This window comes from Dermacentor albipictus, chromosome 7, assembly GCF_038994185.2.
Source record: "Dermacentor albipictus isolate Rhodes 1998 colony chromosome 7, USDA_Dalb.pri_finalv2, whole genome shotgun sequence".
NCBI lineage: Eukaryota > Metazoa > Arthropoda > Arachnida > Ixodida > Ixodidae > Dermacentor > Dermacentor albipictus.
Genome location: NC_091827.1, coordinates 84300818 through 84311531, shown reverse-complemented (window position 1 = coordinate 84311531; position 10714 = coordinate 84300818). Strand labels below are relative to the sequence as shown.

At 47.8% G+C, this 10714-nt stretch overlaps 1 long non-coding RNA gene across 1 annotated transcript; it reads right to left on the bottom strand.

The window, feature by feature from the left end:
- Positions 1-8034: 8034 nt before the first annotated feature.
- LOC139047522 (uncharacterized) lies at positions 8035-8845 on the bottom strand. The gene is made up of 2 exons (XR_011507194.1): positions 8641-8845; positions 8035-8121 (listed from the first exon to the last, which is right to left on the bottom strand). It is a non-coding gene; the product is annotated as an uncharacterized lncRNA (long non-coding RNA).
- Between the last annotated feature and the right edge of the window lie 1869 nt (positions 8846-10714).

Here is a 10714-nt window from a genome sequence, read left to right as displayed (position 1 = left end):
GCAGCAACTTCCAGTTCAACTTGAAGCATATTTTGTTTCTTGTCTTAGTTACTGCTACATGCGTCATGCAATATAGGAAAGAAGAGAGAATATTAACATGGAGTAAGGGATAAGCGTTCCCCTATTTGCAGGAAATTGCAGATCAAGCGGACGCTTTCTTGACAGTGCGGGGTGGTAACTCAAAACTGTGGGAGCTTTGAGTTATCATTATGCCGAAGGAGCCCTAGCGCAACCCCTTTTCTGCATGCTCTAAATCGCGGGAATCGACGCGAACGCGATCTTTCTGGTTGTATTGCCGCCTTCGATTCAATGTTTCTAAACCGCTGATCACGGGTAACTGAATATTTCGCTGCCTGCAGCACTGATGCTGTACGACAGCCTGTATATTTAGGGTTCGCCATTTAGATTTTATAACGTCCCAACATATGACGTACTGCTTTCCTTGCTTTTTTATTACTGCAAGAAAATTCGTTTCATTTCCGAGAGTACAGTTCCGCGTTGAGCTTACCGGGTCGTTCTTCGCTTGCGTGCGTGCGTGTGCGTGTTTGTATGTGTGTGCGCGCGTTAGTATGTGTGTATGTGCGTATTTGTATGTGTGTGTGTGCGTGTTCCTACGTATGTTTGTGTGCGTGTGTAGGTGTGTGTGCGTGTTTGTGTGCGTGCGTGTTTGTATGTGTGTGTGCGTGTGTGTGGGCGTGTGTATGTCTGTGCGTGTTTGTGTGTGCGCGTGTTTGTATAGGTGTGTGTGTGTGTGCTTGTGTGTGCGCGTGTTTGTATAGGTGTGTGTGCGTGTGTGTGTGTGTGTGTGTGTGTGTGTGTGTGTGTGTGTGTGTGTGTGTGTGTGTGTGTGTGTGTGTGTGTGTGTGTGTGTGTGTGTGTGTGTGTGTGTGTGTGTGTGTGTGTTAGCGTTTGCGTTTGCGAACATCACAGACCTCCAACGAAAATTACCGAAAAGCACGGCTAGGTATATGGCTGGCGTTAGCATACGTGGACCTGCCCATGGTTCGTTGCGGCACCGCAGTAGCCGCAACGCGAAGACCGAAAATGCCCTTGCTAGGGGCCCTAGAGATGTAAGTGATTGAAAAAACACATTAAAAAATTTCAGGAAAAAGAACCTGTTCTTTTTCGTTTTTTTTCAACGAGGATAAAACTGAAAACAAGAGCAAGAACATAGACCTTCCCCGCAGAATTCTTCTGTTGCTATGCAACTCCTTTCGACGTATCTTAAGGTTTGGTCAAGAGAAGGAGTTTGGGAGCCGGCGAAGCACTGGTTCCATCCACGTGGTGGCAAGGACTTTGCTTCAACCAACTCTTCAGCCCGCCTCGCCTGTCGCGTACTGCTTCTTTTGCGGCACGTCAAAGAAAATGGTCCGAGTTTGCAAGTGGGAACACCAAGCTACGCAACAGGCTCGTAGGGGATCGCGTGCAAGAACTTGTGTACGTGCACTAGAACCTGAATGTCTGAAAGGCTTCCGCTGCACAGCGAACCGTTGGCGCGTCAAGCGGGAATGAACCAGACACAGATTGGTACACACGTCGGTCTTGAACCTCTGATGTGAAATCAGTGCCTCGACGGGAAATCGGGCCTAGATTTTGAACCCGGAAGCTCTTCTGTGACTTTTGTAATGCAATAATGCAACAATTATAATCTTTTCAGGGTTAGAGAAATAATTTTGTCGGGTTTTCCATAGCTCCGTGAGCAATCGTCTTTTTTTCAATTTTTCGTATTTTTCTGAAAAAAAAGAAACACGGAAGAACTCTGTTTTTTTTACGCCCCTCAAAATTTCATGAAATTTTACATCTCTAGCCAGGGCTAAATCGACTCCTCTGCGTGCATACGTCCATATTGATAGCTCGCCTGCATCGACCATGCAGGCGGCTCTGCCGACAAAAAAAATAACAACACGACCCAGGACTTCGCATGTCACAACCGCTGCGCGACTTGCGGTTCTGCACTTCACATGCGCAGAGTCCCGTAAGATGGGCAGCCTTCTGCAACTCATAGCTAGTTATTATTACGATGCGTGCATTGATTCCTTCGACATGAGACTCGCGACCAGTTGACGTGGGAAATTGCGGACCCCAACGACTACCTGGAAAAAAAAAGGCCACGAGATTTCTCTTCAGTGGATACCCAGCCACTGCGGTACTACTGGAAATGATGATGCAGACAAGGCTGCTCGGAAGCCCCACGAAGAAGACCCGGAGTCCCGATCCCGCTCTTTATAGGACAGACGCCGTGAGGCCGCTTCGGCAGCTGACTGTGAGCTCTCGTCACCTGAGTGGAATACCGCGCGTGTATATGGCGCACCAGGCTGCACATACTGACCCCTTCCCTGAAACTCTGACCTCCACCGAAAAGCGACGATATGAGTAATCTCTTCTGTGTCAGCAGTAGTATCGATTTGCCTTATCACGATAACTTATATCAGTATTATTTTAAATGGCTGTTAGTGCTACATGTTATGTGTGCGGCTGCGAATATAGGCCACCTATCGTGCCACAGTCTTCGATCTGACACATACAAAGACAATCAATGTCCGATGCATTGCGGCGACTAGACGATCGTCCTGTTAAAGAAAGGAGAACATAGCCAGACTGGACCCGGTGCTTAACTGTAATTTTTCTTCCTTTTTATTGGTTTCGATAGCACGCTTGCTGGTTCTTCTTTCTTTACCACGATGCATCCTTTCCTTGGCTCTTGACAACTTCTAGCGGGTACATTTTCTGCACTGGACATGTCAAGAACATTCTGTCAGGTATAGTAGAACGTGGCACACTACGAAATGTGTTGTCCTGCGCTGGACATACTTTGGGTGCGTAAGCTACCGCGCTCCGAACTCCAAAGCCACGCGCTGGAGTGCGCTCGGGGGCGACGGCTGCGGAGCATGTAAATTAACGGCGATTTTAGGCGAGTGCGCCCGGGAACACCAACGCGTCATGTGACGAGTGTCACGTTGCTTCCATATCCGCTATCGCATTTCGCACGCTTTGTCAACGCGGCACCGCTGATAAGCTGCTGCCGAAATTCTCGATCCGTGATGTCAAACTCGAAGAACTCGCCGCGCTGTGACCGAAGCGCTAACAACGACTTATGCTTGCTATGCAAGCTGTTTCGCGCTGCTATCAGAGATATACCGCACCACGAATTGTCTCTGCTCCGGTCCCGGTATTCAGACTGTAGTGATTCACTGTAGGTCGCAGGAAAACGGGGAGCTTTACGTGATTTGGGGTATTCAGAATTAAGTGGTGGACGAATTATGGGGCCAACAAAGGAAACACTATTGGGTTACGTACCGCGCAGTGCGCCTGACAGGCAGAAATCGTGCAGTCATCTCCCTCTTTCGCGCGAAACAAGATTGCTAATGCAAAACCATAAATGGCGCGTGCAGCACGCGTCACCTTGCCGGAAGTCACAGCGGGCACGAGCTCCCGCGCACCGTCTGCCATGGCATGGCATGGCAAGAACTTTATTTTAGTCCAGAGAAACTAGGGTCCGAGGGCACAAGCCCCCGGGCTATGTTGGTGGCTCCGCCCACGTAGGCACCGGTAGGCCAAAGGCTTTCCCGATGTCGTGAGCCCTCCGGACGGCCAGGAGTTGATCTTGGAGGACTTCGCTGGATATGCGCCGACTCCAGTCCTCCTCACTGTTGAGATCCGAAGCCCTTTGGTTGGGGCACAGCCAGAACATATGATCAAATAGACATGGAGTGTGTCCACAACTTTTACATTCCGCGGGAAAGTCCCGGTCAATTTTGTTAAGCACAAAAGGTGTGGGATAAGATTTAGTTTGAATCATTCTTAATGTGACTGCCTGAGCTGCCAGGCTGGGGTTTTATTCTCGACACGCACGGTGGTTGGACGACCGCCATTATCCGCCTTGTTGTCTCTCTGATTGGCTGTCGAGATGTCACTGGTCTTGTGATTTGTGCCGGGAAGCGCACGCTCTGCAAAAATGCAATTTTGCGCTTTCATCAAACGTTGGAGCTGAAAATTTTATTGACTAATGCTTTTTTCTGGTCCTTGGCCGATATATTGCGACGGTAGTGCTTTAAAAGAGAAATTGAAAAGTAGCGTACATAAGCTCGTGCAATGCATCTGTAATTTCGGGAATATGCGGTTGCGGTCCAATATAGCCGCCATGTCAGCTTCCTAATTGGCTGAAGGAATATTCCGTGAGGAGCGTCACAGGAAGGGCCGTTTTGTAAACGTCAACTTGACCTTGCGTAACGTTGCGCTGGGCCACCATTGCAAAGATTTTCCGACATAGATTTTAGTGCGACGAGCTGCGCCAATTATGCTAATAAGCGTCCATATGCAATGGCGTCCGAGAGGCATGCGTACATGTCGGCACATTTTTCCCGTCGTTTGAAGCCATGAAAATTGTGCAGTGTCTGAAGCGACCCAGACACGAAAGGTTTGGAGGAAGACTGACTCTTCCATCTTGTGCTTCTTACAGTCCGATGCAGCAGCATAATATGCTTTCTCAACATGAGAAGGAGCTGATGGAACTTTGGTAGCCGCCTGAGTACAAAGAGAATATGCATGCCTTCTTTTGCAAACGTAACAAGTGACGCGTCAGTGGTATTCATTGAAACGAATACCCTTCGTGGTGCATCGAAAACAACGGGCTTCATGCCGAAGAATCTCTTTTTTCTTCTCTAGATATCGAGATGAACATTCCTTTGAACTGTGGGATGTGATCTTACGAAAACAGCGCGTTTCCTTCAGAGGCTGACTTTCAATGTTTTAAAAAAATGTCGCAGTTTCACCCGAAGGTGTCAGGGCGCAAAGGAAACGTGAATACATCACAGTCAATGACCGCAAACACTCGATGTCAAAACGCTGGCATGGGTAAGCACGGAAGCACCAATGAGCGAAGGGCCTTCCTGATGTATATCGTTTCAACGCAAACGGAGCGCAGAGAACACAGCCCGCAAAAAGCAACGTGCCCTCTACGCACCTACACTCTGCCGCCAATACAGATTGCTCTCAAGACACAACTGCGTGACTGCACGCAGCCGCTACATACGCAGTTGCAGGCGGAGTAGAAGACCGCCCGCCCTACCTCCTCTCCCCCCGAGTGCCTCACAAGGTTGGGTTCCTCGCGCGCGACCGAAGACGGCGCGCTCCGTGCCCGCTCCCCTCCCATTCACGCATTCATTCTCCTCCCATTCAGACGGACTTGCTAAGAGTTGTCGCATTGACGATCGACGCGTTTCTATTCTCCGACGAATAAGGGCTTATTTTCTCCAGGCTCTCTGCATTGATGCGGATGAAATCCATTAAAGGGATTGACAACTGGCCAGAATGTGTTGCGAGACGTTCACGGAAAAAGAAATGACCATGATATATAGTGATAGAATCCAGCACGCTGTCCGGGATTTAGGTAGGAAATATAATTTTAAATTGGCAAAGAAAGTCAGAAAAACCAGTAAGTGGCGAGGCCTGGCGGTGAAATCTTGATACTTCGAAATGAAGTCAAGAGATTACTGTACGGAAGTCGACTGTCATTACGTACAGTATAATTATTGCTTAAAATTGCAGTTAGTGTATTATTAGACACTTGCGCTGTATTCTATGCGTATTGCGAAGTAAAGAAAGTTTACGCTAACGAGCTGCGCTCGCATCGTTCCACATGCATGGCGGCGCACATGCTGTTGTACGCGTGGTACGCGCGCAAATATAGCGCGATTTTCAAGTTCCCAGAGTTTTATGATCTCTATGTAATACAAGATGTCATCGACGAGTTGTGCCGTAAATGGGTGCATTTTTACCTTCATGTCGATGATCTGTCACACTGTCTCGAGCCCGAGCTCTCCGCCGACAATCTGAAGATCGTCGGCACAGTGTGACAAAGGCGCCGACACGAAGGAAAAAACGCTGTCGCCGACAGTCGGCAGACCGAAATCGGTGGCGGGTCGGCCTAGTGTGAGTGAGCATTTAGCAGTCGGCATTCTCCAGGCGCGCTGCTTGTGGCGGGGGCGGTGGTCTTTCGTGCAAGCCGGATTCGTCGCTTCCGCTGCCGCTTTCGTCAATCGATGCATGACATTCGGGTGCTACTTCGCAAGGATGTAAATTATCAGCACCCATGCGAGCTAAAATCCTTTGTTCCAGCTTACTGAGGTCTCAGACGACATCGGCAAGCAGAAGCGCACGCTTGGCTACAGCAACGCGAACCGCGTATCATGTGCAAGAGCGTCGTTTCGTTTTCGAAGCGCTTGGTTTCGTTTTGAGTAGTCAAATACCAAAGCAGTTGGACAGGGAACCGCAAAAGCAGGTAGCTTTTATCGCAGAAATGCTTTAACACTTTGGAAAGCAGGAATCGCAGGAACGTCGACTCGATAAATAAAATAATACTTTCTCACACCTACGGCCGCACTTGTGGTCTGCCTCCCACTAGTACCGGCGTATAATCGCAACCCCGCTCGCCTATCACAGTTTTCAGCATGCTTCCAATGAACGACTTCACCCTCACTGCAGATTGAAAAATTCTTATAAAAAATGTTCCACGCCGTTTTCCGCGTTACTACTTCATGAGCAGACACTCTGGCCGGTAAGCTTTGCATTGCACCAAAGAAAATGTGTGTAAGGTCGCTCTGATTGTTCGTGTTCTTAAGTGTCACGAATCGGCCACGTGCTGTGTGTATAGAGAGGGGGTTCGCTTCCCCCCCCCCCCGCCCCCCCATGTCAGCGGGGCAACCATTTCTGTGTTATGTGGAGTCACGGACCGCGCGGTGTTGGGTGACGCGTCGCGGCAGGCGCCAGGCGGGGGGTGCCGATTCCGGGAAATCGGTATTGTGCGCATGGTGTTGGCAGTCCGCCGACGGTCACACAGACCAGCCTTGAAACGGACCGCTGTACAAGGTATTGTGGGTCTGGCGCCCGAGTGCCTGACTAATTGGAGGCGCCGCCGAGGTTAAGAAGGACTTAGCAACTATGACCCCGTGCGGCATGCAGTGAGCATGGACCTAGTCTTCTACGCGTCCGGAACGCAATCGCCAGCCTTGTTGTTGGGTGCGACTGCCTGTGTGGTGTCGAAGGCCAGCTTACCGTGCACGCTGTAGGAATGCGGTGCACACGTAAAAAGTGCATTCAGACGACGGCGTCTTGGAAACACGCACTCGGAGAACTTTGTCTTGTAGACAATAAGTTTGAAGGACAAGGAGGGCCATCCGTCTCCCACACGGCCAAACTTTGAGTACAGCGGCACTTCGTGGTGTCGATGCCCCTGCTTCCGAGACATTTGCGGCCTAGACGCCGTTGGGATTTGAAACGGTCTAGCGATAACTTGTTCGGGCCTGGCGTGTTTTGCTGAGCCCGTCACTAACTACGGAGAAATGAGAGGGCAACGGAGTTTTGGCGAAGAAGGAAAAGAGCTTTGTTTTCCAATATGTTTATTTTTAAGAGTAAGCCCATCCCTATGGGTTGTGGCTTAACAAACGGTTGACTCTGATTGGCAACCCAGTTGAAAAAAACAATTGGACCCAATAGGAAAATTTCCACTTGTTTCCAATTGGTCCCATTTGTGTATTAGTACCCAATTGGGCCACTTGGAACAATTGGGCCAATTGGTTGTATACCATCTGGCTCAAATGGTGCAGTTGGCATAAAACCAATTGGTTGTATACCATTTGGCTCAAATGGTGCAGTTGGCATAAAACCAATTGGTTGTTGCCAATTGGGTCACATGGTGCAGTTGGCAGAGAACCATTTGGGCCGATTGGCATGGAACCAAATGGTGCAAATGGAGCCGCTCGACGGGTCAAATGGTTTCGACTGTGCACCGCCTGCCTGCGCTGTGTGAATCTGGCAAACTAGCACAGCAATAAGGAACCACATTATTACGTGTTGCTCGGCTAGTTGGTTCATATATATTGTGATCTAATATGATGCAATACAATACGAACAGCACAGAAAGAGAATCTCTTCATTAATACTCTTCCCCATGCTTTTCTTGCTTCACATCATATCACACAAGGAGCCACTACTTCCTTAAGATGATAACTACATGTGACAATGAGGCAACAAGTGAAAAGTAGGATTTAAAGCTTTATTACTAAGAAAAATGCAATGCGGGATACTGTTCATGGTCCTTTTCCGGTCTAGTCGCGCCACAACCTGCAGAAATGGATAAAAAAGAAAGACAGCATTGTGTATGGAATCCTGAAAAACCTGTTGCCCTCAAAAGCTGGCACGACAGGCAAGCTGATATTAGATAAAAAGGCACCTCAATTTTAATATTAAGCAATCCAACCAGGTTGAAGAGAGTCACAATTTGCGGTTTATGTAGCTAAGGTTCAAGCAGCAAATGCAAGAAAATTGTTCTAATCAGTATATATTTTTCGCTGTTCTGTCAATGTCAGCAATGTTCTCCCCCACGTAGTGATTCATACGTTTCACCAGTGCTGTCACGACGCTCTCGGGGAAACCTTGCTTTTAAAGAAACGCTCATGCAATACAATTGAAGCATTTTTGTCGAAATTAGTTCAGTGCATCATGCATATTTGCTACATTACACAAAAGCGTATACATATATCTGTGCAATCATTTAACTCAAACGAGTGTGCGTGACCCGTGCACTCGTGTTGTGCAGTAATGCAAATTAATTACAAGAGCTTTGGAAACGCGGAAACTTACCTCCGATCTGCAAAATTCTGGCAAGGTAGTGGGCACACGTGCCGGCCGCGTTTGTCCACTTCACCATATAAAAACCCGCCGAAAAGTCGTCGTCAGGCTTGAAGTTCTTTATGTCTGTCACTGGCACAATTGCCAAATGTTTGTCGATTTCGTGCCGCACGAAGCACGCAAGGCGATCAGGACAAAGCGCAGAATGCAGTGCAGCACGAGCACATGTTGCTAATGTTGATGTCGATTATGCTGTCCCGTTCGGTCGCCAAGGAAAAATGACGCTGAGACAAAATTTAATTCCAAGGAAGAATTATTTCATAGATGTGAAATATAAAATTTAAACAATATTGCTAAATTACAAATTGCATTATGCCTAAAAGTTGTTTGAGTCGTGTGTTTAAGAAACACTTAAAAAAGTGCAAGTTTTTTTTTTACTGTTTAACATGATCAATAAATCGCGACCACTTTTTTTTTATGGTTGTTCCCCATTTACTTGCCCTCCAAATGCCAAATAGTGTCTTCCAATCTCACGAATCCAATCTCGATATCTCGCGTCCAAATCTCAAAAGAGAAATCTCAAAAGGAAAAGAGAAATCTGCAAATTTTGTACACAAGAGACATTAACATTTTCTCACTTAAATTTTATCCAAATGGTTTCGATAACTCCAATTGGACCATGTGGCAATTCGGATTTACCCAAATGGTCCTGCTGGAGACTCCATCTGGCCCAATTGGAAGGGAGGGTTTCCACATGAACCAATTGGCCGTTCTAACTGGTCCAAATGGTCCTGTTGGAGAAAACACTTGGTCCAATTGGAAATTGCCGTTTCCAGTTGGACCCATTGATATTTCCAAATGGTTTCAATTGTTTTTTTCGACTGGGAAATGAACCTGTGGGACGGGCCAACGGCCCTACCGCCTTTTTTTCTTTGTGTATTTGGGCTATAAAAGTCGGGACGACATGCTGTCCCTGAGACTTGGCTGAAATCAGGATTGCTGATAGATCAGTGAGCCTCCGTACTATGTACGTTAAAACGAGTCTGGGCTCTAAAATGACAGTAGAAGAGTGAGACTTTGTTTCTCAATTGTTCAAGTTTGTAATGTATTTGTTTTACCTGCCATGTATATAGACAAGTTCACGTATAAATATTTCTTGTACATCTGACCTCATCGTTTCCTGCCTGCGTTTGATCAACAACTGCCGATCATCGTCCGAGAAGCTTCAAGTTCCAACGGTGAAGCGAGGATGGAGAACGAACAAAACTTTACTATGTGCATACAATGAAAATAGGTTGTCAATCACTTTAAGTAACGGAGCCTGGCGTCAACTGCGACAGCATAATCAATAGAGGATATCGTCGTGTTTCGGTTTGATTGCGGACGATGTTAGTCCACGACAATGGCAGAGGGAAGACTGCGCAGCAAAGTTTGGAGGACGCTTAAGCTTCACCTTTAAGAGTAGAACGCGATAGCACTCAAAGATCCCTGACTGCTTCTCACGCTTCCCGGCAACTGCAGCTTATATGACCGTAATATTTACCGGGAAACGCTGGCAACGAACGCTGTTCATGATGGTGAGCTTTCTGGTAGTAACGCGGTGTCTTGCGTGGGCCACAACACGGCGGAGGCGAGCGCCATCTGAAAGTGTTGCAAGTAACCGCGCGCGTCGCTTTATGGCCCTCAAAATTTGCGCGCGCTAACGCGCGCGAATCTCGGAGGCCATGGCCGCTCTACGAATGATAGAAACGCTGGGAAAGAGGTTTGTGTTTTGAGTTTCCGCGTAACGGAATTATGTTTTCTCGTATATTCATATTACAATCCGACGCTATCACGTCTGTAGGTAGTGTGTAAGTCGTACATCACAATTTTTTTCTGACACGTTTTCACCTTGAGAAATTCAATTATTTCAGCCTTCTTGCGCTACATGGAGGGCCTGCATAGTTGGGTATGCGTGGTTCGAATTGATTTTTGCAGAAACGACGGTCGACGCTGGTCGTCGGTGCCGGATTTCCTGTGACTCGGGCCCGTTAAAGCTATCGCGTTGAAACGTTATACTGTTTGAATGGCAGGCCGACGCCTTACC